Below are 27337 nucleotides of genomic sequence, written 5' to 3' on the forward strand. Positions count from 1 at the left end.
AGATTATTATGGGTTCAGAGATCATAATAATCTGGCCACTCAGTGTGTGTGTGTATATATATATATATATATATATATATATATATATATGCTTGTTTATTGCATAAATAATGTTTAAATTATGTTCTAATGAACAAAATATATTTTCTGAAAAGATGTGTCATATTCCTCCTGTTACCATGTTATTCTCTAGCTTTGAGTAATTCTTGGCAATAAATTTGAGAATTCTGGTAATATGTTGTTATAATACAGCCTTTTTATTCCACTTCCCTCTAATCTTCAATCTTCTTGGGCAACTTTGAGGAGTCCAAACTTTTGTAAAACTAAAAATTTAGGACAAATAACTGCATCCAGATCTTTAAGGATGATGAATGGGAAAGAAATTTCCAGATAAACTTAGGATAGTCAGAATGCCCTTTGGTATATGTAACACTCATATCTTCTTTCAATGACTTCCTTACTTGAGACTTTTCATGTACTCACTGTCCTCTTATGAATCATTGATTCACAGATTTCTCAGCTGAATATAGCACCACCAACTCCTGGTCAACTCTGTAGCCATATTGTGGATATCCTATGCCTGTATGTAAGTCAGGACATCCTCCTCTGGATCTGGTGGATATTTTGTTGCCCAGTATCCATTCACTCTTCTCTGATAACCACACCCCAATATTACTCTGAGGAACCACCCTAATCTGCTTTCATTCCATCTACTTCCAATGGTTTTGGCTCCTTCAAGGTGTAGAACATATGACTCAGATCTGGCCAATTAGGGTATCTCAGTTCCTGGCCAGAGACCGAATATGACTCAGTCAAAGAGAATAAAATAAAATCCTATTGGGCTTAAAGCCTGGAAGATATACAATCTAGATCTTTTGTAGACATCTTGTGATCAGGAAGGGAGAGACTGTCTGAAAATAAGGCCAAAACACAGAATAGGCCATGGCCAGTTGACCATGTGATGAAGAGCAATGGGGTTCTGGTGACATGGTTTGGCATTTATAGAAAGCTGTGCTTGAAGCCAATACTACCCCTGAACTTTTCCATTATCTTAGCTAATAATTTACTTTTTTTCTGGCTTAAACCTATTTGGGTTGGGTTTTGGTCTTTGGGAGCTGAAAGAATTCTAACTATATGTTCCATGTAAGCAGCGCTCTTGCCTGCTTAATTTACCACTGTATCCATAGAACTCAGAACAACCAGTGGACATATAATAGGTATTCAAGAAATATGTGTTGAATAAACGAGTGATAGATGAATTAGCACCAGGAGTAAACATTAGCAACTAATAGATTCTGGAATAGGGAATTGGCTGAGTCAATGCTGAGTGAAAGTCACAAGAAATCTTCTACCTCAGGTTGTGAAGTTGGCAATAGTTATTAAGTGGTAGTGAAAACTCTGATCCAGTTTTTACCTACTGTGTGTTGGCACTCACACAGTGTACTACCAAGGGTAGCACCGGGTGACTTGATAGAAAGGACTCTGTTGTTTAAGTATGCTGGTTACTTTTTGTGGCCTTCAGTGAGGGCTTATATGAAAAAATTTGGCCAAGTACAATTTGTCATTGTTTAATTTTAAAGACAATCCCCAGTCCTAATTAATGTCACTAAGAAATTAGTTGATAGAGTGTAGCTTCTATGTAAGGCATTGCCCCTTAAGACAATTTCAGATGTGCCCATGAAGGATAATGGATAAGATCTTCCAAGAGGGGGAAACCACGAGCCATGGAAGAAATGAATAAGGGAGTACTTCCCAAGGTTGTCCAGATTGGCTAACCAAGAATCGAAGACCAAGGCCAGGAAGTAAGCCTTGTTATTTCTACCCAGAAGGACATAACATGTGCTTTAAATTGGTGAACATTGTGTTCTTTCAAGTTCTTGCCATTCCCAAATGGTGGTTTTATGGCACTTACATTCTTCTCTCCCCACCATTGTATGTTGAGCGTGTCAGGGTTATTAAACTGATCCTTTAGTTCTATATTTTAATATTACTAGAGGCCCGATGCGCAAAATTCATGCAAGAGTACGTCTTCCTTCCCCCGACTGCTGGCACCGGGGCTTCCTTCCCAGTCCCCGCTTTGTCCAGAATGACATCTTGTTTAATTAGCATATTATGCTTTTATTATTATAGATGTAGCATGATATATATATATATATTTTTACTGACAAGATTGCATATCATCCAGAGATCTTAGACTTGGTGCTGAGATAAATATTGATTATCTTCTTTTAGAAAATGGTTGAATACCTTTGGAGAAGATATTTTTAAGTTGGTGAAGAACTGAAATGTATGGGAGGACTGTGTGTGTGTGTGTGTGTGTGTGTGTGTGTGTGTACACGTGCGCATGCTCGCATGGGCTATTAGACATTTCTAAAAATCAAAAACCTTTAAGCCATGATGACCCAAAATAGAAGGACCTAGAAGTCAATTAACATGGACTTTTAATACTCTCTTCTAAAGAAGCCGAGACAAGCCAGACAGCTAATGGTCACAGTTGATTAGATGAGTTTAATCCTTGGCATATTTGAATTCCAAATTTAATCTATGCTAATTTAGGCTGGAAACCAGGTCAAGAGGTACTACATCAGAATGTGAGGAGATAACCTAGAGTCCCACCCTTCCAGTTAATGCGACAATCAAAACTCTCAAAAACCTCACTCGTTGAGGAGTACTAAGAAATAAGAACTTACTTACAGGAGGGTATCTAGGAGTTACATGGCAAATCTATACTTTCTTTCATGAGGAATCCTGAAGGACAATCAACAGATAACTAATGCTCCATTCTCTACCAGAAATAGCTCATTCTGCATAATTTGATTTGGATTCTATCGATAGATAGTTCAAACTCTTAACCCAGGCCCAGAATAGCTTCATAAAATTCACCTAAGGGAAAACAGGTGCCTAAATCTCATTTCAAAATTTGACTTTGGCACTAGAGTTTATCTTAAGATACTCTTAGTGATTGGAAAAATATATGGGTTGAAAATGTGTCTTTTCCCAGGATAAGTTATGATCTGTATGAAGCTTGTGCTGGAGTCTCTGGACCTCTTGGCTTTGGCCACTAACATGAGATAGGACACCATTACTCACAGTTTAGTCTCTGTTTCTCTGTAGGCACCTAATATGGGGCTGCTGTTGACCAAATGGCATGTATGACATGGAGGAAAAAAGATCCTGGCTTTCTTACAGTGAAAGAAATTTCCAAATTAATGAAAACTTATGAAATCAAATGCTTATTCTGTGTGATTATCAAAGTGAAAGTGAAGAATTGTTTCAGAATGTTGTTGACACAGGTCTGGGACTGTGAGTTCATAAATATAGTGCTCTCATGGGTGGAAGAAAATTCCAATCTAGGTTATTATTTAGAGAAAATTGTACAGTTCTCTTTTTCTCCTAAAATAGAATGGATCATATTTTCAATGTTTTTGAGGCTGCATTGTGTTAATGAAGAGAGTCAAAATATGTGGTTCTAACTCATACAAGAGGGCAGGTGGTAAGCACATATATAGTTCCTTTCTAAAAGATTTAATACTTTTTTTTTTGAGTATGTAGTATGCCTATCACACTGTTAAGTGCTGAAGGTATACAAAAAGTATGTTACATAAGATATATTTTATTCATTTCCCACCAGGGGTTCCACTGAGCTACACTGGGCAGTTAGGAAGCAATGGAAGGCAGTTTAGGATTCCATGCTATCACGATGGTCACCGTGACATAGTTCAGGACAACTTTGGTTGGACATTGGCCATTTCACAGTAGCTTTATTTCCTAGCCACATAACCATACCTCCCCATGAATATTGCCTACATGTGGATTTCAGTTCTGCATCAGTAAATGTCATTCCAACCTATGCTTCTAACTGGAGACTTAATATTTTGGGGAGAAAAGCTGATAATATCTGAACACTTCTAAAAATACTTTGTTTTGGATAGTCAAGTTTTCCAGATAGTTATGGTCTAGTTATTGAGGGAACAGGGTGGAACACTCTCTCCAATTGTTGTCTAAATTGTTTCTCTAATTGTTAACTGTTTTTGATTCAAGGTTCCTAATAACCACAATCCCATTTTAAATCAGCAAGCACTTATTGAATGGCAAGCAGTCTGGATACTGAGCTATGGGAGATATGAGGACTATTTATTGAGTTTCTACCCTTTCAGTATCACTGGATAGACTGGTGATTCTCAATTCTGGAAATCTATCAGAATCATCTGGAAATTAAAAAAAAAATAATAATAAAAAAAATAAAAAAAAAAAAAAAATATATATATATATATATATATATATATATATATATATATATATATATATATATATGCCTATGCCCCATTACTGACAATAGAATGTGAATCTCTGGGACTAGGACCCATACATAATTTTATTTTATTTTTAATAAACAGCTCTCAAGAAGATTCTAACAGGCATCTAGGATAATGACCTAGCAAACAGACCAAAACAATAACTGCTTGATAAATATAATAGAGGCATAAACAAAATGTAAAGAAAGGACAAAAGATTTTTAGCAAACAAAAACATTGAAGAGGATGAAAGTTTGGAGCTGGGCCAGATTACTAACATTTTTGAGTTCTTATCTCTGCATTTCATAATGTTTCCCCAGTTTTCTCTCCTATTAATAGTGTATTTACTATCCCTCTCACAGCTGTGGTCATATGTCTATAGCAGTCCATTTCTAACGTAATATTTCTAAGCATCTGAGGCTAGGGAATTTAATTTCTAAATTTGTTGGAATTGCATGTAAATTAAGAATAAATAGCTTACACTTTTCCCTAAAGGAACTAGGACTCCTTGGAGAAATGGCTGATTCTAGATCTGGGGTAGAAAGTGTATACGGTGAACCTAGGTCATCTTGTTAGGCCAGAAAGCAAGGAAGCTATCAAACATGAATGATGATCATGTCAGAAGAACACAAACCTAACTTGAGGAGGCTCCCAAGGCCAAAGAAGGAATGATTTGAGTATCACGAACAAGAATAGTTGCAATGGTGGGAACTACATTAAATATGTAAATATCCAAAGGTTTATAATGATACTAAAATCCAAAAACAATAAAAGCAGGAAAATCTCAAACTTCACTAGTGAAATGGAAATACAAGGGCACTATGAAAATTGAAAATTCAAGGGAAGCATCAGATATTTGTCCTCCCTTTCTTATATTTAGGGTGAACAAATGGTTGTTTGTTCACAGTCATCAAAAGCTCTATCTATCTATCTATCTATCTATCTATCTATCTATCTATCTATCTATCTATCTATCTATTGTATCTATCTATCTATCTATCTATCATCTTCATCATCATTATCTATCTATCTATCTATCTATCATCTCTATCTCAGCTATTCATTAATACATAACAAACCATAGTTACTTGGGTTATGTGGCTACATTTTGGAAGAGTTTGGTCAGGACTAGAATGTCTAAGATGGTCTGACTCACATCTGGACTTGATGCTGGCTGTCACCAGAGGGCTCGGTTATCCTCCATCATTCATAATTTGTCCTGAGCCTCTTCACATTGTAGTTGGTTTCCATAAAGGTAGAGGCAGAAACTTTCAAAGCTGGCATATCTTTTAAAGACAAAACTGGGAAAAGACAGCATCCTCTATTGGTTGATGCAAATCACAAAGTCAGTCCAGATTCAGAGGGGGAAGAAATGGACTTTAGCTCTGATAGGAGCATGGGCATCCTTGGGGACAATCTACCCCTGTGTGTCCCCTGGCCACAACAGTTCACAGCCCTCCATATGCAAAATACACCTAACTCTCTCCCAAATCTTTCCATTTCCAAGTCGTTCCATCAGCTCAAAATCTGGATATTGTTATCTAAGTCAGGTCCACAGATGCGGCTTCTATTAATCTAAGACCCTTGAACTAAGAAGACAAATTATTTCTCCCCCCAACACACACACACACACACACACACACACACACACACACACACACACACCACAGCCAACATACAGTGGAGAGACTGTAGTAGGCACTCCTGGTTAAAAGAGGGAAGAATGGGAAGCAAATAACAATCCCTCTTTCATACCAATTCTGAATCCAGATATACGTCACCAGTTCCCACAATTCTCTGGCCAGAGGTGGAAGGAATTGTAGTGGTGATCTCTGGGAACCATGTATCATAGATACTAAAGTTCCTGGCGAAGAGTTTGTGGAGAACTTCATACTGGAGAGATGGGGCTGACAGTATGTGAATCTAATGACCAGGCTTGGCAGTACTCAAAGTGAGGCAGCTGGGATTATGAACCGTATAACAGTATGATAGAATAGCATCATATGATAGGATAACACATAACATCACTTAGAAAATATTTCTATCAAAAAATTGATCCATCTACATTTGACAATGAATTTACAGAAAATATGTGAACTAGAGGGACAAATTAAATGGCACAAACAAGTAATGAGCCAGCTCCACAATGCATAGCATTCTGTTGGATAAATGACCTTATTACCTCAATAAATAAATGGCATGAGAAATAAACAGAGAAAGACTATTAGAGAAAAAAGAGAATTTAAAGACATGGCAATCATATGCAATATGTGAATTTTATTTTCATACTGATTTAAACAAATATTCCAGACAAAATCAATGGGACAGGACAGGTGGGCTGGGGGAAACAAAGAGAGAGAGAGAGAGAGAGAGAGAGAGAGAGAGAGAGAGAGAGAGAGAGAGAGAGAGAGAGAACTCATGGACATGGACATGGACAACAGAATGGTGACTGTAGGAGGTGGGGGCAAGTGGAAGACGTCATACAGGGGGAAAAGGGTGATGGAAAAAATAAAACAATAACATAAAGCACACCTCCTAACCCCCACAAATTGTAAATGTTGGTAATTGCTAAAGGTGGAAAATGTGTAAAGGGAGGTTCTTTCCACTTCCATGCTTGTTTGAAGATTTGCATAATAAAAGTTAAAAAATCATTTCTGAATAAAGGGACTCAATTAGATTAGGGACATTTGTAAATAAACAAATGAAGTGCCAGCACGTAGGTGCAGCAGCTTTGGTCCTCCCAGGGGTGACATGGGGCCCTGACTGGTGGCTTGCTTCCTACTCCTCAGCTGGGCAAGGCTAAAACAAAGGGACAAGCTGAGAGTTTATTAGGCAGCTAGGACCCACTCCTTACGACTGGTACTTTATATTGAAAACTATATAATCCTTAACTTATATTACACAAATTAGCTCATCAATCAGTCAAATACTTATGAAGGCCCTTACTTTAAAAAAAATTAATATTGGTTATTTTAAAGTAACATGTAAATTGTTTTTAAGAAGTCAAGTAGCTCCACACAATTTAAACCAAAAATGTATATGCCATGGCTTTGCTCTTCTCTGCTTGGATTGTCTCATCCCAGAGCTGCAACTTTCAACACTTTTAGTTCTTTCTTATGTTATTTATTTCCACTTGTCAGAATAATCTGTTTATCCCATTTGTCCCTCTTATTTTCCAATTTTAGATGTAACCCTCTGACCTCTCCTGAAGAGAGAGGATTTAGTGCTCACATCACCTTCCCCACAAACAAATCTGCCTCTCTTTTTATTTTCCCAATAGCTTAATTTTTTGTTAAGTCAATATTTCGTGTTTGCACTATGAGAAACAGGTAAATATTGTTCAAACCCAGCCAAGTAGTGAACTCAGATTCTATTTTCTTTCTTGTGAAACATTTTGGTTCCTCAGATGTTCATAATTGTCTGATCTGGTCATCTATTCATTTGCTTGTTTCCTGGGTACCTATGGCTCCAGCCCCATACTGGAGCTATGAAAGTCCAGATGTCCTAAATACACTTAAACACATGAGGGGCTTGATTCGATTTCTTTATTTTTATTTTCTCCTGGAGACTTCCCTTCTGGATCTCTCTCTCCTCCGGCTCTGTAATGAACTGGTCACTTTCAAGGCCCAATTCACAGGTGTCATCTGGAGCTTCCTTCTTTGCTGAATCTCTTGCTTCCTGGAGGCCAGGTCTTTTTGCTGGTTTGCTCCTATGTTCTGGTGGTGCACACCTTTCTGTCATTTCTTGAGGTTGGGCATGTAGGGGGAAAATTAAATATGGCATTAATGTTACATATAAGAGAAAATGAAAAGCCAGACTGTCTTATCACTGGTTGGGTTTCCTGTGAAGCAGATTGTAAGGAGATGAGTGTACAGGAGGCCTACTAGGGACACTCTTGGGATCAGCGTTTCGGGAAGGAAGAAATCAGGATTGGGCAGAGGGAAAAGCTGAGCTGGGACACAGTCTCAAGGAGGCTTTAGATAGCTCTACAAGTTGTTCTGAGCTGAAATGAGCCTTCAGAGTTGTCCCACAGTATAATGCCAGGCCTTTATATACCCACATTCAGGCATTGGATTTTGGCCCCTCTAGGAAGTGGGTGTCAGGGCTCAGGGGAGATCCGGGCAGCACATCACAGCATCCACCACAGTCCATACTGTGCTGCTTGAATCCACTTCCTGGTTTAAAGTCTGGGAGCAGTGCCTCCAGGATTCCAATGGGCTTCTTTTCCAGGGAACCTGAGAAAGAGGGATGTTAATAAGACAAATGATAGCTCTCACCATTGGAGCTGGTCTGATGTTCATCACCACCCTCCTCTACTATCCATTCTAGATTTCACCCTCAGCGAGCACTTTTGTTTGTGTGAATGGCTTAGTTGGGGTCATGACCCAGACTCTCACCCCTCATGATATGAACTTCTGGTCACCATGCACCCTTCAGGCCATGGCTGCTACACTTGGCCATTTACTGTCAAATAAGTCAAGGGAGGGCCAAGATGCACAAGTAGATCACCAAAATGCCAAATAATAAAATGGCAATAAAACACATCATCAACAATTGAATCTAAAAATAAACGTACAAGAAATCTAATGAACAAAATAAACTGATGAATAAAATAAAATCAGAGAGGTATGGAAACATGGAACAGACTGACGAATCTCAGAGGGAAGGGGAAAGGGGGTGTGGAAAGTGATGAACCAAAGATCTTATATGCATACTAGTGGCCCGGTGCATGAATTCGTGTACATTGAAAGGAAATTAATTAGAAGAAATATTTTAATATCGCTACTCACCCTTTCTCTATAATAGAAGTGTCAACCAAATTCAGAATTGACAATGACAGATGGAAACACACACATGCGATTGGCACCAGCGAGAGCTTTATATGTTATTGCACATGTGCGAGTCAAGTTAGCCTTTTATAGATATACATAAACTTGCTTAATTAGACCTACTTTCTGATTTAGCTAAACTTTTTTCAGCCCAGTGAAGCACTCGAACTTCTCTTTCAGCTAATTGTCAGCAACACAGCAGTAAATATCAACACAGAGTAGATTATTATTGTATATCACACAGGGAGAACAAAGGGTAAAATATTTAACTACAGCAGTGTTTGACTATATTCTGTGCAGTGAGACAACCTGCAATCATTTCCGAGGTCCACCATTTCTTACTTCTTTTTAATCGGGTCAAGTTTCTAAGCTTTCTAAATCTCCCTTTTCCGGCTAATGAAAAGAAAATAGTATTCCACCGAGTCTCCTAACTACCTACTCCAGGACTTCTGTGAGGACAAATAAGATGAGGCATGGGAAAATGCTTCACAGACATTTGTTTAAAGTGTGAAAAATTTATTTCCACCTGGCTATAAAACAAATCATGTTTCTGGGCTGAAGAAACTGCAAGGAGGCTAGTCGTCGCTAGGGAGAAGCAGCGAGGCATTGCTCTGTGATGTCATTATCCAGACAGACACTTAGCATATTAGCCATGCATTGCCTATGGACACAGACAATAGGGTGGTAAAGGCCTGGGGTGGGGCAGGAGCCAATGGAGTGGGTCACTGGGGGAAAGAAGAGGGGACATTTGTAATACTCTCAATAATAAAGATTTTTTAAAAATTGCCATGCGTCTAGAAACAGTGATGATGACTATTGGGGCAATCACCCCAGCCTCTAGTTCATACATTCTTGGTTCCTTTTCATTATCCAGACTGAGTTGTGCCCTCGTGCCTGCCCACTTATTTTGAGTTGAGGGGCACAGTGTTCTATTAATTCTTTTCCTAACTCCCTGTGGATCAGGTCTCCTGGCTGCCACTTTGACCTGGACACTTACTGTGATAATTGCTTCCACCTGACCTCTAACAGCTAAGTGCCACCACCTGGCCTCTATTATTTGAGGATTTCTCATTCCCTCTCCTCCTGGGAAGCCCAGTTCCATAGCCGCTTCTCCTGCAGTGCCAGCACTGAATGCTTGAGTGCCGCTGGAGCCCTTGTGCCAATGCCTTCCGTGGGGCTTTGGGAAACACGGTATCCTCTGGGCTTTCCCTGTGGTATTGTCCACACCTGCACACCCACTTCTCCGAGCTTTCTATCCCTTTCATCCACCATCTGCTGTGGCAGTTTTTGAGTTTCTACCTCACTTACTGTGGACCATTGCTTTTTCCATGCTTCTAAGATGTGTTCACACATCTCCTGGGGCCTGACCAGGTGTTAAATCCTGTACCCCAGGAAGGTGCTCCCAAACCAATAAACCTCCTTCATTCCATCCTCTTTCTGGCTCCTTGATAAAGCGCCCTAAGAACCAGTGCCATGTGTGTTCTCCAAGGTCCTGTTAGTACATGTAAGCCAGGTGCTCAGCTCCTCTTACCTGTCCTCTCTCCGCTGGACCAGCACAGGCCCTGGTTATTGGCCTGGTGGCAGGTGGTGGTGAGGGGGGCGGGGGGGGGGGGGAGATTCTGAGTGGGGAAAGAATGGTGTGTTATCCTGTGAGAAGAAGCTTTTGCATTGTTTTCAAGCACGGGAGGAGTGCTAGCCCTAATGGGGAGGGCAGGCCACGTCTGTGGGTTCAGAGGGCTTAGGGAAATCTGGGAATTCAAGATTTTTGGATGCATCAACCAAGATGTCCTCATTTCATGTGTCAGGGCCCTGTTGTTTCTCGAAAAGCGTATTGACCTTTATAAAGATGACCTATCTTGGTTGGTTTAAACTTCTTTTGAGCTAAGCAACTCTTTTTTTAAAAATATATATTTTATTTGATTTTTTAAATATATATTTTATTTGATTTTTTTACAGAGAGGAAGGGAGAAGGATAGAGAGTTAGAAACATCGATGGGAGAGAAACATCTATCAGCTGCCTCCTGCACACCCACCACTGGGGATGTGCCCACAACCAAGGTACATGCCCTTGACCAAAATCGAACCTGGGACCCTTGACTCCGCAGGCTGACGCTCTATCCACTGAGCCAAACCGGTCAGGGCTGAGCTAAGCAACTCTTAAGACTTAATCCTCTTCATAGAATTTAAACTCTTGAGTCTGTGCTCAGCCTTCTCTGCTGTCTCAGTGCAGGAGGTGAGGATCTCTGCTTGCTACCAAGGAGGCTCTCTGGCTTTCACACCTAGCTGTTCTTAACAGCTTTATTTTGATATGATACACAAACCATAGAATCCACCTTCTAAATTTAAATGCTTTTTAATATATTCACAGGATTGTGTGATCATCACCACAAATTTTAGAATATTTTGTCCCCCCTAAAAGAAATACCATACCCATTAGCGGTCATTCCCACTTTGCCCTTTCCCCTGCCCCTAGAAACCACTAACCTATTCCCCTCTCCCCCTCCTCCCTTCCCCCCCCCCCTGAGATATGCCTTTTCTGAATGTTTTACATACATGGTATCATATAATATGTGGTCCTTTGTGACTGGCTTCTTTAATTTAGCACAATGCTTCCAAGGTCTATCCATGTTGTAGCATATACCAATACTTCATTTCTTTTTATTGCCAAATAGCATTGCGTTGTGTACATATACCACATTTTGTTTATCCCTTCATCAGTTGATGGATATTTGTTTCCATTTTTTGGATATAAATAAATAATGCTGCTATGAACATTTATGTACTTCTAAGGATATATGTTCATTTCTGTTAGGTGAATACCAAAGAGTAAAATTGCTGGATCACATGATAACTTCATGTTTAGAATTTAAAAGAACTGCCAAACTGTTTTCCAAAGCAGCTGCCTTATTCTACATTCTCACCAGCATGTGTGAGGGTTGCATTCTCTCCCATTTTACTAGTGGCCACCACTTGTTATCTGGCTCTTTAGGAACGGCTGTCCTCATGAGCGTGACGTGGCATCTCATTATGGTTTTGCTTTTCCTACTAACTGCTGCTATCGAGCATATTTCCATATACTTATTGGCCATTCATGTGTCAACTTTAGAGAAATGTCTATTTAAACCTTTACTTGTTTTTAAATTTGAGATGTCTATTGAGTTGTAAAAGTTCTTTTTGTATTCTAGGTAAAAGTTCCTTAACAAATACATAATTTGCCACACACACACACACACACACACACACACACACACACACTTTGTGGGTTGTCTTTTCATTTTCTTTGTACCATAAAAGTTTTCAGTTTTAATGTAGCCAATTTATCTACTTTTAATCATTTGTATTTTTAGTGTCATATTCAAGAAACAACTGCTTCAGTCACATTCACAAAGATATCTTTTTGTTTTCATCTATGAGTTTTATAATGTTAGGTCTTACATTTAGGTCTATGATCCATTTTGAGTTAATTTTATGTCATGTGTGAGATAGGAGTTCAACTTTATTCTTTGCATGTGGATTTTAATTGTCCCAGCACCAATTGTTGAAAAAAAAATATTTCCTGTTCAATTATCTTGATCACACTTAGCTTTTAATAATTTTAATCATTTTCAGCTTTTCACACTCCCCCCTTCCCACCCCCCAGGACTCAGTTTTGTTGGCAATAGCCATTCAGTTTCATTGTCCTTATAGTTACTATTATACTAGAGGCCGGATGCACAAAACTCGTGCAAGGGGCTCAGCCCTCAAAGCCCCGGCTTCATACAGAAGGTCGTCCGGACGGTAGTTCTGCTGTTCAGTTTAATTAGCATATTAGCTCTTTATTATATAGGATTTCCTCCATATTTCTCGAACTATATAAATGAAAAAATTCTAAAGTATTATCAAGTGGAATCTAGCAGCAAAAAAAAAAAAAAAAAATAAAATATATATATATATATATATATATATATATATATATATATATATGGTATAATCAATTAAGGATCATACAGAATTCAGTTTTTGCTGATTTTTTGGAAAAAAGTTCATATTGGTATTTTTGTTGAAATGATAGTAAATAATAGACTATTTGGGGGATAATTGATATTTAATAAAATTGAGGCTTCTCATCTAAAAACAGTGCATATTTTATCTATTGGATAGTTAAATTTTAGTTTGCAAAAATCTTTTTATAAAGCTATTTTGCATTTCTTATTCAGATCTAAAACTATAAATCTCTTAGAAAAAAAGAGTGCATCTTTGTGAACTTGGGTTAGGCACTGGTTTCTTATATATTTTATGTTATTGTATTATTATAAACATAATTTTTAAATCTTTTTCTGACTGTTGCTATTTATATGTATCTAGCCACATTATAATGCATTTTCTTGCTGTGTAATATTTTTCAGTGATATTATTGTATCCGTGTGATTTATATGAATAAAATTTCCAATGTTGGTCTTTTATTTGTATTCCTATGGGTGATTGATCTGGAATTTTCTTCTGTTATTATTTTTGATGGGTTTTTGTATGAAGGTATGGAAGCTTCATAAAAAAGAATTGGCTTTCTCAATTGTCCATGCTCTTAAAGAGCTTAGATTTTGAGGTTATTTAGTCCTTATACACTTAGGCCTCTGCCATCTGAGCTTTCTGCCTGTCTGTGTGTGTCATGTGTGTGTCTGTATGTGTGTGCTTGCACCTGCATGAGTGTGAGTGAGAGTGGTTACCTCTTTGACAAATGTCTTAATTCCTTCTATGGTAACTAGACTGTCACCTTTCCGCCCTCTTCTGGGGCTTGTTTTGCAATTTATATTATCCTAGGAAAATGATCTATTTAAAGTATACATACACTGGGTTGAGTATACACCTGATATGTTTGTCCCTTTCACTGGTTATACCATTGACGTTCACCTCTGAAAGTGACAGTCATTCAGCTTCCATCTTGTACCTGGGCCCTATGTGCTCCAACGACTGTTCATGAAAGGGTCCCCATTGTCAGGTACGCAGCAGGTGATCCAACTCCAAATTTCTATCTAGCTCCAATGTCTTTGGTTACCAGATCCTCCTCTCAATGAATAGAAGTCTGTATACTTTACAAACTATAATACATCAGCTGATGCTTCTTCTCCTCTCCCCATTTGGCGCCCTCATGGTTTGAACAGGGGAAGGAGAGACAATAAGGGCAGGACCCTTCTTAGTTGGTTTGTGCTGTTGTGAGCTGGGTTTGGGTCTAGGTGGTGGTGGTGGTGGTTGGGGGGATGTAGAGCTGATTTCTTCTCCATTCTGGACACACTCAAGAGGTAGAAATACTAATAAGACTAAGATAATTATGGCAATAACTTGTGAAAGGGAAGGCATGTATTCCAATTCTGGTCCATGGGACTTGAAAAGTCACCAGGAGGATGTCTGCAAAAAGGTTACCTGTTCTGCCTATATATGTTATCATCTGGTTACCAGTCTGAGGATGAAACCAACACATAGAGGAGGGCAGAGCCAAGAGAATCACATTCTCTCCCCGCCTTGTCCTGCTCTGGTTTAGGGGACAGAGCAAGGGAGTTTGGGTTTTTCCAGCACAAGATGCCCATTCTCCATTGTGTACTGCTATGTAATAAATACCACTTTCCTTCACTGCACCCTGGTGTCAGGATCATTGGCTATCTTTAGTGCCGGGTGGAGGAACTCTGCCTGATTATGTGGGGGAAGGATCTGTTTCAGGCCTCTCTCCTTGGCTTGTAGATGACCATCTGCTCTCTGTGTCTTCACATGGCTTTCTCTCTGTGCGTGTGTCTGTCTCTCTTTTCATAAGGACACCTGTCAAATTAGAAGAGGGCCCACATTAATGACCTCACTTTAAAGCAACTACCTGTTTAAAGGCCTTATCTCCCCAAAACAGTCCCATTCTGATGTACTTTAGGGGTTAGGATTTTAAGCATAAAAATTTGGGGGCGGGGTGGGGCACAATTCAGGTCATACACATCACTAGTGACCTTCTCAGGTGGGTTATAGAGCCAGGTGGTTCCTTGCAACCAATATTCTCCATCCCCATCTTCACTGCAAAAGCAGACAAGGGGCCACTGCTGAGCAGTGCCCTCATCACTCTCCCCCTTCTTAGTCATTTACCTCATCCCCATAGTGACACACACATTACGCTCCTGGATCCTAAATGTGAACTGACTGCTCCTCGTTTATCCTGGCTGGCCTCGACATATTTGAATCATCACAGGGCCACTCCTATTTCTGTCCTTGCTCGTTGGTCACTTGAACTTAAAGAGGGTAAGTAAACTAAGAGTTCAAAGCCACACTCTATGTAAAAATGTTTGGGCTTTGGGGCATGGTCAGGGAACCTCCCTAAAGTGTCACAATCTGCATGGTGCCCAGGATGGAAATGCAGCCCAGAGGAAGTTATCCCCTGGGAGGACTGTGCTCCTAGAGAGACATCCTGTTTACTCTGAATCATTTCAGAGAGAGAGAGAGAGAGAGAGAGAGAGAGAGAGAGAGAGAGAGAGAGAGAGAGAGAGAGAACGAGCTCATGTTTTCTGGTAATTTGCTAATGACATGGTATCTCTATTAAATATGTATATAGAAAGGTAGAAATAGGTTGAGCATTTTCTAAATAGCTCTGGCTCAAAGTGAAGTGGTGAGAGAGTCATTGGTTCTTTTTAAGGCAAAATAAAGGTGCTCTTCATTATTCCCAACCACCCGCATAACCCTTATACTTCACCCCAAGACAAACAAGAAATCCCCCAACTGAAGAAATAAAAACGCTATTCTTGACTGAGCTTCAGAAATATGCTTGGATCTGAGAGTGCCAGCTTTTCTGGGACTCATTCTTACAGAGTCTAGCCCTTGTGGTTTTTTGGTAGGAGGTAATTTCTGTGCTGGTTATGATTTGAAGGAGCTGGCCCACAGCTCAACCTTGCTTAAATTGGAACAAGATGTCACCAGTGGTCTTGCTGTCATAGTAGGCACTTGAAAATAGATTCTTGCCAGACAGACGAGTTCAGACCATTCGGTGGGACGCTTGTTAGTTTCCATGACTAGAAATGACACCGCCATTCTTTCATTGCATTTCAAGTGCCTTGTACCACGTAGGAAGTGTGAGTTGTTATGGGTGGGGTTTTTCTTTCTTTCTTTTTTTTTTTTTTTCAAGCAATGAAGGCAATGGTAAATAAGTTTTCATAAAAACAAGTGACAAATTTCACTCAAGTTACTGACACATAAAAGGAAAAAATTAGTTTGTACTTTGAAGCCAACAAGAAACAAATGGAACTGTTCTCCAAAGGAAAAGTTGGAGTTTGGTTATGATGCATCCCCTCCCAGACATCTAGGAAATTATACATACTGTACCCTCTGTTTATAAGAATATGAATAACATGATTGTGTGCACAGGGTCAGCTGCAGTTCAGCTGAGAATTTACTGCTGTTAAGTATAGCAACAGCATAAAGGCAGAGAGAGCTGCTGTTAACCCCTTACTCACACCGTCCACATGTCTTCCTTTCCAGAAGCACTTAGACTGGAAGCTCATTGAAGCCAAGAACTAGATCTTTGGTATCTTTAAACATCTCACTACACCCAGCGTGGGGCATGGTGGTTGGCACACAGTACAAATTCTAGGGAACGAGTGAACCCCATTTGATGAGGGGGAGAAGCAGTGGCTGTTTACAGTGAGAAGGGGGAGTGCTCTGATTTTAGCTGCCTTGTTCTGAGGCTCCCGGGTGCCAAGCCAATGAGTGCTACATGAAACATGAACTTGTTCTAAGTCCAACCACTTCCTCTCAACCAGATAGTGCTATTTGCAGCCGCCACAATATCTCCACAGCAGCAACTGCGGTGGCCAGGCCCGGTGCCTTCCTTCCATTTACCTTCCCAACCACACAAGAGTGGGCACTGTCTTCGGTTTGGAGATGAGGAGAGTGTGGCATGGAAAGGTTAAGCAGCTTCCCTGAGGTCACCTAGTGATGTGATGAGGATTCACACTCAGGCTGGTTTGAGTCCAAAGATCACCCCCATTCTGCCCTCCATGAGCTTCCCAAGGGGATCATACTTTGCTTCTAAAGCCAAACCAATTAAAACACCATATTGTCACCATCCAAGAGCTTGGGAGTAGGACTCAGGCTGCCTGGGGAGTGTGGGGTTTTCGGGTAAATCGCAGCCTATGATCCACTTCTTCCCGTCACTGGAGGGTTTCATTTAAAACATGATTACCCAGGGCAGCCTTCAGCAGTGGAGCCACCAGGAAAGCCAGCCCGAGGAAAAGATGTGGGAGGAAGAAAGAAGCAATGGGGAGGGATGGCTGACAGGGCCAGAGCAGCTGGGTGTGGAGAACAGGGAGGAGGAGGAAGGGAGCTGGTGTTCTGCACCCCAGCCCTGCTGCCAGCCCTCCGTGGGAGGAGGGTGGGGGCCCTAAAGGGAGGATTGTTTATAAGGACCTCAGGCCTCTTATGGCACCAGCTGATGGCACCACTTCCTTCTCTTCCAGTTTAAGGCCTCTCTGAGTCACTGTGCCATTCCAGCCACCTGCAGTCCCCAACTGGGGCAGGGGAGGAGACGCAGGGCAGTGGGATTAGCATGCATTCTGGAGTCAGATGGAACCAGCTGTGATTTAGACCAGCTGTGGGCAGATTACCTAACAGATATATATATCCTTCTTAGGAGCAATATTATCCACCTTATGCAACTCTTGTAAGAATCAAAAAGAATCCAAGCATGTGAGGTACTTAGGAGAATGCCTGTCTCCTAAGAAATATTCAATGACTATTAGTTCCTGTTCTACACTCACACATCCTCAGCCCCCGCGTTAGGGACTGTTCCTCATGGTGACTCTGGGTCAGTTCGAGGTGGGGCACACTTGTGTTCAGACTTGAGCATAGGAGAGAAGGGGAACTTCCCTGCCCTTCCTCTCCTGTTTCTGAGTCCGACCCCAGTTTGAGGAGTGGTTGTAATGAATCAACGAAGACGTGGGTGTCAGCAGTGTGACCTACATTTCTTGAAGACCAGCTGCACGACAACATTGTACTGGGGTAGACAAATGAACAGCACATGGCCCTGCCCTCAGGGACCTGACACTGCATCTGAAAAGACAGACATGTTAAATGTGTTAAATATTATATATCAAGTGCTATGACAATGGTATGCATAACACACTAAGAAAGAATAAAGAAGGAACAATGAGCATAATCTGAGAGCTGAAGATAACCACCTGAGGAAGGGGTTGCCTTTGTTGAGTTGCAAAAATGGAGCAGAAACTAGCTAGTGTGGTGGCCTAGTACTTGTCAACTTGACTAAGTTAGAACTACATTCCCCGGAATCCCCTTCCCTGTATGGTTCTGGGCTAGGATTGACGGCAAAAGAAGGTATCTGTGGCCCGGAAGGTGGAAGAGAAGCAGCAGCCATGTTTATGCCCAGAATATCAGTGCAGGGCGAGCTGTGGCTCACCCTGTGGCTGTAGATGCTTGTACTTACCTTGTTGGGGTGGGACAGCAACTGGGCTGGCAGTGACTTCCTCTCGCACTGGATTCCTTCTTCAACCTTGCTCCAACTCCCGGGCCAGGTATGTGTGTAGCTCTGTAATGAAGGAAGCCAGCCCGCTTCCAGCATCCCCTAAGTTAGAGTTATGAGGGACCAAGCTGGTTTCTACACGCTCTGGGCTCCCAGCATATCCCTGGGGTTCTGGTTTGCCATACTCTACCCAGTTCTTGTTCATCTTTCCTTCCCGGCTGTCTGCCTGCTGACTTCAGGCCCAGCACCAGATATGGAAACAGTGGTTGACATAAACTTTTTAAACAGCTCCGTGTTTCTAATTCCTTGGTCGGTTAGAATCGAAACTCGACAGGTAGGCCAGCTAAAGATGGTCAGAAAAAGATGGTTCAGGCAGGAGGAAAAAAAAGCATTATCATGAAATGTTGGAGCACAGGCAGCTGTGAGGTGCAGGGAGAAGGTGATGAGGCTAGAAGGAGAAGAAATGGCTAGGCTGAGAAGGCACTGTACGCCATGCTACAGGTTTGGCCAGTACAAGAAACAGCTGAATGAAGGAAGCTAAATGGGTAATAGAGCTGCTGTGGGCAGTTGACTTAATCCATTATGCTATTTGTTCTCTGAAAATTGTTCCATGTGATGTTCTTTACCCAGCTGGTATGGTTCAGTGGTTGAGTGTCAACCTATGAACCAGGAGGTCACAGTTCTGAACAGTTCAATTCCTGGTCAGGGCACATGCCCAGGCTGTGGGCTCAATCCCCAGTAGGGGCCGTGCAGGAGGCAGCCGATCAATGATTCTCATCATTGGTGCTTCTGTCTCTCTCCTTCTCCCTTCCTCTCTGACATCAATAACAAATATTAAAGGGGGGGGGGGGAAGAAAAAAAGAAAGGAAGGAAGGAAGAAAGAAAGAAAAATACTTAAAAGAATACTAATTGCTTTAGGAAATGTTGTCTTATATTGTCAGATAACAAGAATTGGGTAATGTATGCTTTTGGGACAGGATAGGTTATAGCTAATAAGTACACCACAGATTTCAGTGGATTAACATCACAAAGGATTTTTCCTGCTCATGTCTTGCTGGTTTTCTTTGGTGGCTCTTTATCAAGCAGTGACTCAGGGTGACACTGCAATCGTAAATATGTGGTCTATGAGATTGCCAGGAGAGGGGAAGAGGTTGGGGCAGTCCTGCTGGTGGGGGCAGGGTGGGTCTTTGGCCGGCCCTGAAAGTGGTTTACATAACTTGCCTGGTGCCTGGTCACTGCTCAGAGGCCAGGAAAGGAGAGCAGGGAGGAGGAGCAGAAGACGGGATCTGTAAATGCATAGCATTGTGTCTACTGCCCGTATCAGCCTGGAGCTTTGGTTTATGTTTCCATTCCAGAAGAGAGTAACTCTCAGCACATAGCGGGAACTTGCGGGGACTTGTAGGCCCCCTTTCCATTACACAGTTTAGACTTTCCACTCTTATTTCCATACCTTTATATATTCAAACACAACAAAATTAACTCCAAGTTTTCACATCACAACTGAAGGCTGCTATTCTATTTTTTTAAAAAATCAATCTTTATTGTCCATATTATTACAAAGGTTCCTCATTTCTTCCCCCTCCATCAGGTTCCCACCCCACCCCCTGCCCTTTCCCCACCCCCCATTGTCCTCATCCATAGGTGCTCAGTTAATGTTCAGTCTCTTCCCGCATCCACCACTCCCCTCGGATGAGGTTGGTTGATCTATTTGGAAGTGTCTTTTGTGTGAAGTGTATCCTTGGGCATGTGGAGGTATTATTGATTTGAGAAAATGCTAAGTAATTGATTTACTACCTGAAAAATTTAAAGTTCTGAAAGTTTAAGATCTCTTGCCAAAATGAAGACTGCTATTCTAACATTTTAAATAACTCCTCTATCTGAACAGGCTGGCCCTCAATATACAACCTTTAAGGAAACAGGTAAAATATTGATAGAAGGGGTTCTCTCTAGAACACTTTCCCTTTGTTCCCTGGATGAACACTTGGGTACCAGGGATTGTTTGGGTTAGAGAATACCAGCTAATAAAAATGTAGAGCAATTGCTTTTCATGATTATGTAAATGAAGAGAGGAAATAAGTTACTGGTGGCCAAGAATATAAGCACTCTTCCCACTTCTGTTCATCTTGAGTCCCCACAGTCATAACTTATTCCTGGGTGGGGGGTAGGGCACAGGCAGGATACCACTGGTGTTTTGATTTACAGTTTTGAATGTATTTCCTTGCAGACATAATGTTACCAACAGTGATTGGGTGTATCTGAAAGAGAACCACCAGTCCTATGCACTTTTCAGTCATACGATGGATTAAGTAGGTGATATGGAACCATTTATTACATTAGTTGTTGCAACTGCTGTATGACAACTTCCAGGCAAAGGACTTAAACTTCTGAAAAAGAGCCCATTCTTTTCAATTTTCTAGTAATCTCAATTGTAAATTTTTCTTGTAATAATGTCTTAAAGGTCAATATGATAAAGTGCTTTGAAAACTCTTAAGATACTGCATAAAAGATAATATTTTATTCCTTGTGAGAACCTCAGGTTGTGCATATAACAAAACAATGGTTAAATTTTTTTGGTGTTAGTCTTTTGTTGTTGCTAATCCTCAGCAGAGGACATTTTTTTCATTAATTCTTTTAGAGAGTGGAAGGAATGGAGGGAGAGAGACAGAGAGAGAAACATCGAATGTGTGCCTCTCACATCAATTGGTTGCCTCCCACATGAACATACAACTGAGGTACGTGCCCTTGACTGGAATCCAAGCCATGACCCTTTAGTCTAAGGGCCAACACTCCAACCATTGAGCAATCTAGCTAGGGCTCAGTGGTTAATTTTATGTGTCCCCTTGACTAGGCCATGGTGCCCAGATATTTAGTCAAACACCAGTCTAGATGTTGCTGTGAAGGTATTTTTTGAGGTGAGATTAACATTTAAATCAGTAGATTTTGAATAAAGCAGATTACTCTCCTGATGTGGGTGGGCCTCATCCAAATGGCCTTGAAGGCCTTAAGAGAACAAGACTCAGGTCCCCTGAGAAAGAAAGAATTCTGCCTTTAGACTCCAGCTGCAACATCAACTCTTCCTTGGCTCTCCAGCCTGCTGACCTGCCCCATAATTGTCAGAATTGCATAAACCAATTCCTTAAAATAAATCTCTCTATATAGATTTGTGTGTGTGTGTGTGTGTGTGTGTGTGCGCGCGAATGTGTGTATGTGTGTTTGTGTGTGTGTACACACAAATCCTATTGATTCTATTTCTCTAGAGAACTATAACTAATAGAGGCATATTTTCTGAACAAAAAAATCCATAAACCAAAATCAAACCAAAACAGACAATCTTTACTAATTTGCATCTAAAATATTTGCACTTATACATCTATAAGATATTCTTTGAGAGACACCCAGATTAAGAAATCTGATTCTTCTTGTTGATTTAACTTTGGATGTCTTCAGGTTTCTCTTATTTAATACAAACCCTTTACTATGTGTTCCACGTCTTCATTCTCTGCTTGAGAGCAGAGCAGCCAAAACACTCAGGTGGGAGAACCCATGATCCAGCCCAGCACCATTCAATCTCTGCACAGGATTGTTCATATTGCCTGCAAAATCTTATTTTGACACTGGTGAGGAATTAAATTCATATTAGGTACACATTAGATATATTCCCAGAAACAAAGGAAATTGACACTGACTACTATTAAATAGCATTTAGGACACACGCCAGTGGAAGAAATGAAAATTTAAAATATGACTGAGACTGTCTCTGACCTGCCCCTCTCCACCCAGACTTGGCTGGAGTTCTGACGCTCTGTGTGATGTTCCGTGCTTGGAAAATGGTTGGATATTTGAACAAGAAGTGTCACACAAAGAATAAAATGTCAGCTTTATGAAGGTGATTTGTATGGCAGGAGGTCGTGCCTCCTAAATAATGCACATTGAACTCCCTGGGTCCTGGAAAGAGATACTAATGCTGCCTCTGTAGCCATCCTCAGCGCACTGCAGAAAGCTTTCATGTCTGGAGGAGGAATGTAAACAGAACTAAGTGAGAAGCCGTGAAGAACTATATGTAACAGAGGTTACTTTAAAGATAAAAGTCTAATCTGGGATACATTTTAGGAAGCATCTTATTCTTTTCTGTACTATGTTAGAAGATGATGCATTTGAAAATATCAGAAAGGAAGGAGAGGAAAGGAGGGCATTAGGAGTGGAAATCATTCAGATCACACTTATGTACTTCCTTCTTTCGGAGGCTGTGGAAAGTGTATGCATATCCTAGATGAAAATGACCCATCATAAGCCTTATAATGTCAGAAATTTGACCCTATTTATCATCCACACAAAGACAAAAGCTATAGTGTTTGCAGCCATAGTGAGGACTGATATTAGTGGAGTTAAAAGTGAAAGCAGGCAGCACTATAGGCATGGATCTAAAATGAAGATTTTTATTACACAAGACACGGATGAGAACACATGTGAAACAGATATGAAATTTACACACAGGAAATATGGTTAGTTAGAAATGCCCAGTAACACGAAATTACAGAGTTAAGATCTGTCTGGTTCCATGCAGCCTTACTCTGTGGGATCTTGGTTTCAGCCTACTTTTTGCTCTTCTAGCAACAATAATAACTATTTTAATTTATGTATTTGCAAGGTGGTGGTCTACATCCTGGAACATTTAGCACAGTGCCTGAGACCTAGTATGCTCTTCACATATGGCTGAGAATCAGATAATTTCCTCAAGAGATATTCTGAAACTAACCTGTCAATATTTGCCTTAATGTTCCATCTGATTGTCTGAATTAGGGAACTTGTTTTCAGTCTTGGGTTTTTCTTTCTGATTGTGTCCTTGGGCAAGTCTCAGAATTCTCTAGATGGTATTTAAATTCTCTCTGGCATTAAAATTCTATGATATTATGAAACTAGCTTCCCATAAACCTAATTTTCAGTCCAGTTTAACCATATTGAAGCAAGTATTTGTTAAGTACAGTCGCTCTTAGGTACCCATGGGGGACTGGCTCCTGGATCCCTTGTGGACGCCAAAATTTGTGCATGCTCAAGTCTCTTAGCTAAAATGGTATATTTGAATAAAACCTTCACATTCTCCTGTATATTTGCAATCATTTCTAGATTATTTATAATACCTAAAACAATGAAAATGCTATAAAAACAGTTATATTGTTTAGGAAATAATGACAAGAAAAAAAATCAATACATGCTCAGTACAGATGCAACCATCCTCAGCTTAGTGCAGAGTACACATCAGAGCACCACATAGCAACTCACAGCACACCTCAGCAACGACAACTCTCTGTAAAAATATTTTCGGTCCCCAATTGGTTGAATCACTGGATGTGGGTAGGGAGGGCTGACGGTACTAGTGAGCAAGACACCACATTAGCTCCTTGAGGTGGGTGAACATGAAGGCCTGCCCTCATCAAGGAGCAACCTCTCAGAAAGGTGGAAGGCATGACGAGGTAAAAACCAGAAAGTTCCGGAAGCCCTGTGGGGAAGCCCTGTGCCCTTCATGTGGGGGTGGTGGCATTCTTAGACCTGGGAGGAGCTGTGTGCTGAAATAAGGAAAGTAGAATGGAGGCTCCAAGGGATGTGACTCCAGAGACAGAGACAGAGGAAAGCTTTGAGGAAGAGGAAGACTTGGGTGTTCAGGGAAGTGCTAATCCCTCTTGCGCAGGATTGCAGGGTGTGTACCGAGGACAGGGAAGTGGGATGGTAGGCGCAGGCAACTCATCGAGAGCCTGGAATGCAGGACAGAGATCAACTCCAAACATTTCTGAGGGAGGACACCAGAGGAGGCCATGCAATAGATAAATGAGAAAACAGTGAGGAGAGGCAGAGGGACATGTCCATTAGTAAGACCTTGGGGATAGCACATCTTTACTCTTGCCCTGGCTGAGCCTCTGCAGATTTAGTCCTTCTGAAGGCGCTTGCTGGTTGTGCTGGGGTCTCTTCCCTTGAAGTAGCTTTCCAAGCCTTGCTATAGGTACAGCCCGTGGTGGGGGGATTTAGTTTCCCTCCTGGCTGATATTCTGATGCCATTTTGTTGTTTTGTCTGTTCAGCAGTGGCTTGGTATGAGGATGAAATGGCTCTGAAGGGAGTGGCTATAGGTGACCCCATTTGTCCCTGCACCATAAGGCTATATTGCAAATGGTCGAACCAGGAATCCCTCTGACTTTAATTGTTGATTTAATTGCTTTTTAATTTTTTGGCTAATCTAGATGGCAAAACAAATGAGGTTGAAATATATATTCTTATCTATCATCATAATCATAATAATTAAATGCTCATTGCTATTATACCAGAAAGAGCATGTTTCAAGATATTCTATCTCTTGTTTTCTTTACTTCTTTTAACCTGCCTGTTCATTCTTTTTTTTTTTTTTTTTTAAGCAACTCCCAGCATTTGGAGGCCTTCTTGAAATGGCAGTCCCAGAAGTTGCACACAGCAAGGGCGTAGGGCAGCAATCCTTAACAAAGGGGCTGGGCACTTGCATTGTGTCTCACTGGATATTTACTTGGGAGTGGCTCTGCTAGGAAACTGAGAGAAGAAAGGCTGCAGGCCTTCCCATCACTCCTGTGTGCACCTCTTCCTCCCTCTCAAGTTCATTTGCTAACTGACCCCTCCTTTCTATTTTTGTTTCGAGTTACTGAGTCACTGAATGGCCTTTTCTCATTTTTCTGCTTTCTTCCTCAGGATTTTTGTTCTCTTTGGAGAAACCTTTGAGTATGTGTTTGAGTTTTTACTGGAAAGTTTCTATTGGAATTTTTAATTTATTGATTGGTTAGAGAAAGAGAGAGAGAGAGAGGATGAGAGAGATGGAGAAACAGGAAGATCTATTTGTTGTTCTACTTATCATTCATTGGTTGATTCTTCTATAAACCCTGACCAATGATTGAACCCACAACCTTGACGTATTAGGACAATATTCTAACAATCAGGCCAGGGCCTCTATTGGAATATTTTTTTCATACCTTTTTTTCCTATTGTATTTTTACTTACATGATCTTGCTCTTTTTCAGCTTAAGCAACAGATCATTCATACTTGAGTTTTAGATGATTGGCTATCTTGACACATATGTAAGAACAGATGTTTTCATGCAAGTATGACTGTCAAATTTAATTCAATTTAGTTTGCAACCATTATTTCAATGAAATCTTTATTTTTTTTTTCAGTTCTCACGCTTTTCTGCTTGTGGCATTTTACTTATTCAGAAATAGAATATTCACTACAGAGTAGAATTATATGTTATCCTTTTCTGGTTAATATCTTTGCCTCTAAAGCTGACTTTTTAAGTTTTCAGTATGTTTGACATTATGCTTCTACAGTGGGCTGGGAAGCTCAGTTTATGGTAATTACATTCTTCTAAACAGAAATGATATACCCTAGAAATGATACACCAGAATTTTCAGTAAGGTTTACATAGTCCCTTATCTGGTGGACAACTAAAACACACACCAAATGCAAACCTTATGCTCAAAGAAAAATTACAGTGCACAAAGGCGGGAAAAACCACACACACACACACACACACACACACACACACACACACGAAGGCAGAGCAAAACCTTCTTAAAGAAGTACATTTGGTTAAAATAGCTAAATTGTTCATTTTGGATCCAAACATGTTTGTGAAAAGTGCTCTAAAATTATTAGAGGACAATAATCCTTCGGGCCTGAAAATCATTCTGTAACATGGAGCCTGGTGTGGGCTGGCGGAAGAGCAAGTGCAGCTGTCAGGGCTGATGAGAGGCTGGGAGACAACAGTGTGAGGGAACTGATGGTCTGCCCTGCATGTTTAAACACTGGGTTTAGTGGAAGCAAGGGGGTGACAGAGCTAACAAGATGGGAGCCTTGTTCAGAGAGAGGAGATACTGCCATTTAATGCTTCAAGGAACTCTAGGGGCAGTGAAGGTTGCCGGAGCTGCGCCTGGCAGGCACCAATGAGGTGGCAGGCTCCTAAGTGGCCTTCCTAGATGTTAATGTCACTCAGCAAACTAACAACTCGGAATAGAAAGCAGAACCATGAGCTGGAGAAAGACTACCTCTTCTCATTGCTCTCTATAACCAAATGTCAATCCACCATCCATTCAACACTCATTCAAAAATGAATGTGCTTTAAGTATCAATCATGTGCTAGACACTGTTACTGGCGTTACAAAAACATCAGACAGGATTCCGGAGCATGAGGAGCTTATCGCCTGATTGGAGATGTGAGCATGTACCAAATGTCTCAAGTAGAGCTTGCCAACTCCCAGGGCCTTAGGAGTCAGGCTGGCCAGGTAAATGCTGAAGCCAGTACATGGAATAAGAAGGGGATGTTTGGCAACTGTGATGAACTGTGGGGTTCATTGCTCACCTAATGGAAGCAGATATTATTTCATGTTAGCAAATCCTTTTATTTTTTTAGAGTAAAAATGTAGACTTATGAGGGTGACATTTCTCAACTCTAAAATTTTAGCAAGCATTTAAAAAATGTAAAAGCACAATATCGGTCAATGATATGTAGCCTCTGGTTTAAATAATTGAAGCTGCAGGCAACCTTAGATTCCTATTCTGGTTTTGCCCCTAACTTGCTGGTGATTTTAGGCAAATAGAGGCAGGATATAAGAAGCTAGGAAAATTCCTTAGCAAGTGGAATGGGGAAACTGAGACAGATAGTCGGTTCAAACTAGTCCCATTCAGCACTCTGATTCACTTGCCAATCCTCCCTTGCACAACCACTCC

This window comes from Pipistrellus kuhlii, unplaced genomic scaffold (genome assembly GCF_014108245.1).
Source record: "Pipistrellus kuhlii isolate mPipKuh1 unplaced genomic scaffold, mPipKuh1.p scaffold_m20_p_2, whole genome shotgun sequence".
Classification (NCBI taxonomy): domain Eukaryota; kingdom Metazoa; phylum Chordata; class Mammalia; order Chiroptera; family Vespertilionidae; genus Pipistrellus; species Pipistrellus kuhlii.